The sequence below is a fragment of the Megachile rotundata genome, chromosome 6 (assembly GCF_050947335.1).
Source record: "Megachile rotundata isolate GNS110a chromosome 6, iyMegRotu1, whole genome shotgun sequence".
In the NCBI taxonomy this organism is placed as follows: Eukaryota; Metazoa; Arthropoda; class Insecta; order Hymenoptera; family Megachilidae; genus Megachile; species Megachile rotundata.
The window spans coordinates 7,100,902-7,108,762 of NC_134988.1; positions in this window are offsets into that span (position 1 = coordinate 7,100,902).

The window sequence follows — 7,861 nt, forward strand, 5'->3', positions numbered from 1 at the left end:
TATCTAGTTAAAATTTTCAGCTTATGTTGGATTATTTGGTTTAAATTAATGAACTCGTGTTATATGTTTAATTTAATTTAGTTGAGTCAAGTTAGGTTATGTCTACTTTGAATCAGTTAAATCATATTAAGTTAAATATAGTTTAAACTTGTAAGTCATGTAGCGTTTTATCTAGTGTAAACTACTTATTTTATGATGGGTTACGTCTAGTTTAAATTACCGAAGTCATGTTAGGTTATGTTTAGCTTAAGTTAGTTGAGTTATATAGGTTTATATCTCATTTGAATCAGTTAGGTCATGTTAGTTTATGTCTAGTTTAAGTTAGTTAAATCATATAGAGTTACATTAAATTTTAACTAGTTAGATCATGTTAGGTTATGTCTAGTTTATATTAACGAGATCATGTTGACTATGTAGTTTAAATTATATTATTCTGGGTTATGTTCAATTTAAATTAGTCACATTATGTTAGTATAAGTATCGTTTAAGTTAGTTAAATCATGTTGGGTTATGTTTAATTTAAATTAGTCATGCTAGGTTATATTTTGTTTAAATGAGATCATGTTAGATCATGTCTAGTATTAATTATATCACATTGATCGTGTCAAGTTTAAATTAATTAAATCATCCAAGGTTATGTCCAATTTAAATGAGGTTATGTCATGTTAGATTACATCATGTTAGGTTAGGTAACCAGTTAGGTTATATTTAATTTTAATCAGTTTTGTTTCATGTGAGCTATTTATATCGAATCAGATCTAGTTTCTATTATTGATACATCGATTTAAATTCACTTTCGGACTTCTCTACTTAGGTTAGAAAATAGTCGTGTTTTCCCGCAGGGCAATTATATCCTCATTCTACGGGCAAAATGACCCCCGGTAACTTTCCGTTTGGCACGCAATTTGTTTAACTTTTTCCGTAACCGGTGTTTTACACACGCTCTAACCTTTTCCGCGAAACCTAACCAGCGACTACTACCACTTTTTCCACTTCTTAGACGAAAATTACAGTTTCCACGGAGTTTCGTCGTTAAGTACAGCCTGCACATCCGCGTTATAATGCTGGGTCGTCGGTGTCCCTATGCGAAAGGCTACGGTAATACGTTTTCCATTACTACTGGGCCGAGCCTCGTGAAATGCTCGATTTAATTCTGACCCGTACAAGTGGAACGAACAGAACAAAGGAATCAATTAATCTTTTAATCCGACGCTTCAATTATTGCCGGCGTCACTTTAATGGTATTCGGAATTTTTCTTCCTACCTACGTTTCTTTCCCTTATTGGATCTAATTAACCCCTAAAAGAGCAACGCAATCTCAATCGCGACGTAGACTTGCTACGGTGTCTCGACTGAAGTTAGGTCGACACTATTCAATAAAAGATTTTAGAGGTAACCATAACCTCAATTTTGTAAATAAACTCAAATTACAAAGAAATAATCTGAAATTATATTTCACGCGGCTGTCTTAATTTACGTAGTAACCTAACCTAATTGTACTTAACCTTGACTTAATTCAACCTAACCTAATTGTACTTAATCTTCACTTAATTCAAACTAATCTAATTGTACTTAATCTTCACTTAATACACTCCAACCTGATTGTACTTAATCTTGACTTAAATCAACCTAACCCAATTGTATTTAATCTTGACTTAATTCAACCTAAACTAATTGTATTTATTCTTGACTTAATTGAACATAACCTAACTGTACTTAATCTTCACTTAATTCAACCTAACCTAATTGTACTTAATCTTCACTTAATTCAACCTAACCTAATTGTACTTAATCTTCACTTAATTCAAACTAATCTAATTATATTTAATCTTGACTTAATTCAATCTAACTTGATTCTACTTAATCTTGACTTAATTCAACCTAACCCAATTGTATTTAATCTTGACTTAATTCAACCTAAACTAATTGTATTTATTCTTGACTTAATTGAACATAACCTAACTGTACTTAATCTTCACTTAATTCAACCTAATCTTATTACATTTAATCTTGTCTTAATTCAATCTAATCTAATTGCACTTAACCTTGACTTAATTCAACCTAACCTAATTGTACTTAATCTTCACTTAATTCAAACTAATCTAATTATATTTAATCTTGACTTAATACAATCGAACCTGATTGTACTTAATCTTGACTTAAATCAACCTAACCCAATTGTATTTAATCCTGACTTAATTCAACCTAAACTAATTGTATTTATTCTTGACTTAATTGAACATAACCTAACTGTACTTAATCTTCACTTAATTCAACCTAACCTAATTGTACTTAATCTTCACTTAATTCAACCTAATCTAATTACACTTAATCTTGTCTTAATTCAATCTAATCTAATTGCACTTAACCTTGACTTAATTCAACCTAACCTAACTTCACTTAATCAAGTCTTAATGCAACGTAATTTAAATTAAACTATATGTAATACTAACTTAATTTAAATTATACCTCACTTGTCCCAATATAACAAAACTACAACTAGCTATGCTCATACTATATCAAACCCAACCTAATCCATACCTAACCTAAAATACGCATACCATATCATGCCGTTAAGACCGACAGTACAAAAATAAGAGGTCAAAAATTTAAATAATCCCAACCTAATATAACCTAACCTAACTTGATCTACTCTTATCCAGTTTCCTTGAGGAGACGAAAACTTATCCTAACCTAACTTGATCTACTCCTTACCCAGTTTCCTTGAAGAGACGAAAAAAGATCGATACTTTCACACGCGTCACTTACACCTCACTTTCCATATTTTCCTCAGCTATTATTGAGTTTATAACGTTGGTTGCTGCGTGGAATATCAAAAGTACCCACACGTAAACTTTGAAGCGGGCAATTTACTCTTTCGTGCGCAAGATTTCATACCGGAAGCCGGTGGTGATACGGTGAACAGGGCCGTAACGTGGCGGAAAGAGCCAGCAAACCGCCGAAAAGTCACTTAGCTACAATGGCGCACTCGATCCGAGTTAAACGGTCGTTTATGGCCGACGAGACAGCGGATTAGCGGTTAGGTAATTGTGGAACGGGCACCGACGGACGTGCGGACAGAAGTGAAGCCAGTTTTCGGCCGGTATCCAGAAACCTGGTTATCGCAGGTAGAAACGATGGCTTGGTAAGCCAACCGTGATGCTTCGACCTATTTAGATCAGGAAATATAATGACAAGAGACGGCTGGAGGAAGCCGTTTGCAATTTCGTTGCTGGAAATAACGTTCAATGAAGGAAGAAAAGAAAATCGATATGCAAACTCCTCTATGGTTATGATGGACGTAATGATAGTTTTAGGAATTAACCTAACTACGTTGCTCAATGAGGTGCGAAGTCCCTGCATCGTGGGGAGATGGCACTTGGCTCTTATTGACTCTAGTCACATGCTTAGGGTGGTGTAATGATAACGTGGATAATTTTGAAATTTGTTCTTTTCATTTTTTCGTTTTTAAGGATGGTAATGAATAGATATCTCAATTTTGTTATCCTTGAATTGAAGAATTTGCTAGTTCTTAAATATTTAAATTCTTAGGTCCCTAAATTCTTTAAATTTTAAATTCCTAAATTTCTAGATTGCCAAATTCAAAAATTCCCAAATCCTCAATTCCCTCACTCTGAAATTCTGAACTCTCAAATTTCCAAATCCTTGAACCCCAAAATTTCTTAGATTTAAAATCCCCAAGTCCCCAAATCCCCAAATCCCCAAATCCCCAAATTCCTAAATCTCCGAATTCCCAAATTCCTAAATCCCCAAGTCCCAAAATCCCCAAATCCCCAAATCCCCAAATCCCCAAATTCTCAAGTCCCCAAATCTCTAAATCCCAAAATCCCTAAATCCCCAAATCCCCAAATCCCCAAATTCCTAAATCCCCAAATCCCCAAATTCTCAAGTCCCCAAATCTCTAAATTCCAAAATCCCTAAATCCCCAAATCCCCAAATCCTCAAATTCCTAAATCTCCGAATTCCCAAATTCCTAAATCCCCAAGTTCCCAAATCCCCAAATCCCCAAATCCCCAAATTCTGAAGTCCTCAAATCCTCAAATCCCTACATCCCCAAATCTCTAAATCCCAAAATCCCTAAATCCCCAAATCCCCAAATCTCCAAATCCCCGAATCCCCAAATCCCTAAATTCCTAAATCTCCACATTCTCTAATACCAAAAGTCCTAAATTTCCAAATTCGAATATTCCCAAAGGCCCTAAATTCCACACATTCCTATATACCTCACACACCATCATCCTAAATTTCCAAATCTCAAAATAATTAAATTCCCAAATCCCAACTTCTCCATTCACTAAATTTCCAAACACAAAAGTCTCTATATCTCTAAACTTTCCCCAGAAAAAGCTGTACTTGATCTCAACTACGCAATCGCATACCTTCCATTATCCAACTGCCATCTTCTCAACTCCCAACAGTACTCGCTCCTACCATTCCTATTTTCCATGCGTCCATAAACACACTTCCACTCAACCTGCTACCATAATGTTCTCCACGGTTTTGCGAATGCATGCAACCCCATCGTATAATAATTTTCGAGCCCCGGAAAAAAGGACCACGTTTCAAGCCGTGTTAACTGTCCCGATACACGAACGCGTCCCCGTTTAACCAGAATTACCGTTAGCCAAACTTCGTCCTGGTTTTTACATCCGGCCCTCTTTTTTTCCCGCCGTTAATCCGCGCGCTTACGGGGCAAAACCGGGCGCGGAGCGGCGCAACATCGACCCGGCAAATTTAATTAATTCTGATAATTGAGAAGTTTATCAAGTCGGGATCGGCCGGGTGGATCCGTGGTCGGCGCACAGGAGAGGGACAGACGAAGGGGATAGTCGGGACAGAGGTTTGCTAATTTGTCGACAGTTTTGCGTCCGCAAGCTCTGTCCCGGCTTTTAGAAATGAAAACGAGGCCGAGGTTTCAGCGTTATGCTCGCGTCCGCCAACCGACGGGGTTTTGGTTTTAATTAAATCATAATGTAGTTTGTCGCTTGTGCACGCGTGTATCTGTGCATACGCCTCAAAGCTTCCGGTCTAACCTTCACTGCGTTTCCCCATGGATTTTCGCACCCTGCGGTCTTCTTCTGTCAGCTGATCCAAACGTCCAACTGATTTTAATTTCTGCTTACATTTTCATGACTGCATTTTTTCGATCACCTACATTTTTTTGATAGGCATAGATATGGCTATACAATATGTCGGAAACTAACGGAACTTTTTAAATAGAAAGAAAAGAATTAGTTATTTTGCCAAAATTTTTTTTTATTCAAAATACATCCCTTTCGCGTCAATACACCGTTGGCCACGCTCACACAGCGTTAACATAGATTTTTTAGATCGTTCTGCGGAATCGCTTCAAACACCCTTGTCACAGCTGCTTGGACTTGTGTAACAATGTCATAAAACGTTCTTTTTATAGCTAATTTCAGTTTTGGAAAAAGGAAGTAATCACATGGAGATAAGTCAGGCGAATTTGAAGGACGTTGGAGCACACATACTTATTTTTTCGCCAAAAATTCACGAACAGCGTCAGTTCTGTGATATGACGCGTCATCATGCAACAGAAACCAACTTCCCAGCGCTCGATATTCTGGCCTCACACGAACGATCTTCCACAAATTTTCCATAACACCCAGATAATATTCGCCATTAAGATTTTGTCCCTGTGGAACGAATTCCCGAAGTATAATTCCTTTAGAATCGTAAAAGCAAATTAACATTGTTTTCTCTCGGGACTTCTGGAATCGCAATTTTTTTTATTTTGGAGAGATTGGAGATTTCCACGTAGCACTTTGGCGCTTTGTTTGAGGTTCACATGAAACACCAAGTCTCATCACTAGTTACAATCGATTCCAGGAATGTACAGTTTCGTCTGGCTGTTTTGATAAAATCCTCGCAATATTCGACGCGAGCAATTTGTTGCGCTTGCCCGGGATTTTGTGACACGGTGCCGAAAGGTTCTGTCGCATTAAACGCTATAAATTTACAATTCGTTGCTCGATTCCAATAATGATTGTTGTGTTTTGTAGGGGAAATATACTGTTTTCAGATAACATATTGTTTTAATAGATGGCGCTGGCAGTTTTCTTTAAATTTAAAAAGTTTCGTTACTTTTCCCACATAGTATGTAGATGTGCCTGCTACCTCTGTCACTATACCTCTGTAAAATTGCATGTTTGTATTAATTTTAATGATGTGAAGGTATCCATGAAAGTCCTATAATTTTATTCAAGTTTAGTCATAAATCGTGATTGCGTTGGGTTATAAATTCTGCCTCTCTAATATTATATTATTGCAATAATTTTATAGTAAGACATCCATGAAAACCGAGTCTTTTTATAATTTTATTCAAGTCTGGTCATAAGTAGATCGTGATTACGGTGGGTTATGAAGAGGTCCTAGTTAGGTTACGGATTATGAAGGGAACATATCTGGGTTACAATTGTATTATGGGCAGGAACTGTAGGTTATGGTCAGATCAAGATTAGGTTCGTGGAAATACTCTGAGGAATGTAAATCTGACCTAATTCACCTGGTTCACGGGCTTAACGTAACTAAATTATATGATAATCAAAGTTTTAACCTCAGAATTTTGTTTACATTTTAACCCAATATAACTGGAGTCTTCATGTACATATCAACACTATAAACAAAATTAACCTCATTTTTTAATGGAAATAAACTAACCTTAAAATCGTTCAAACATCTCATGATGCACCTACAACTCTTCACGCCACACCTGATGCACCAACATTACACCACAAACTTTTTCCTCTTTTCAAATATTTTAAAATAAAAATCTAGTCCAGTTGGATCACCCTATAAATTGAAGGACAAGAAGAATATTTAGAAATAAGACGATCCCGGTTTAAAGGCGATCCCGCGAACGGGTAGCCTCTCCAGTTTCAACAAATGAAATTCAAACAATTCAAGAAAGTATTCCGCATTAATTCAAACTCTCAGCAACTGTGCAATTTAAATTGCCGCCATAGATTACGCATCGTGACGTTATCCACGAAATAATATGCTTCCAGCACCTTTCATCGTATCCCTCTAAACAGTATGCTGCAACAAACTGCCGCTGCTGCTGCCGCTTCTGTGTTTGATTTAATTTGCCCTACGGTCTTCCATCGTTCAACATCGCCCGGAATTAAAGCAGTCTGATTTAATAATTTATTACCGTTACGGGGCCCTGCTCCTTCTCGTTACACGGTATCGTCTTAAAGCCTTTATACATTCTAGAATTCATCCTTTGCCATGCTTCGAATTCCATTTCAAATTTAACCAGCTAGATTGTAGACATTAGAATCGACTAGATTATAGATTACGGTTAGATTATAAATTCATAGGTAATAATTTTGTCTTCTCTGAAAAATAAGTCATTGTAAATGTAAGGTTAAGGTTAGGTGAATTTATCGAGGGTATGTGTAGCTAAATCCATGTTAGGTTAGAGTTATAGTTAGGTTAGAGAATGACTACGGGTAAGGTTAGGTTATAAGAAAGGTTCTTAAGCTCCTTCACGGCTCTAAGACTGCAAAGAGAAATTCAGAGCCAACAATTTATTCTTCTTTGAAAAATAACTCAAGGTTAAGAATGGTCAAATTAAGGTTAGTACGAATATATTATAGATTAGGTATAGTCCTCAAGGTAAGGTGTAGTTCATCCTAGTATAGATATAGTTAGATTATGACTACAGTAAAGGTTAGGTTATGGTTAAGTTATGAAGAGGGTCAGAGTTAGATTATAGTCAGACCATAGTTATATCAAAATCCTCTGAAAAGACTGACATAGCCTAGGTAGGTTAGAGTGAGAGAAAGGCAACGATTAAGTCATACTTACGTTTTGG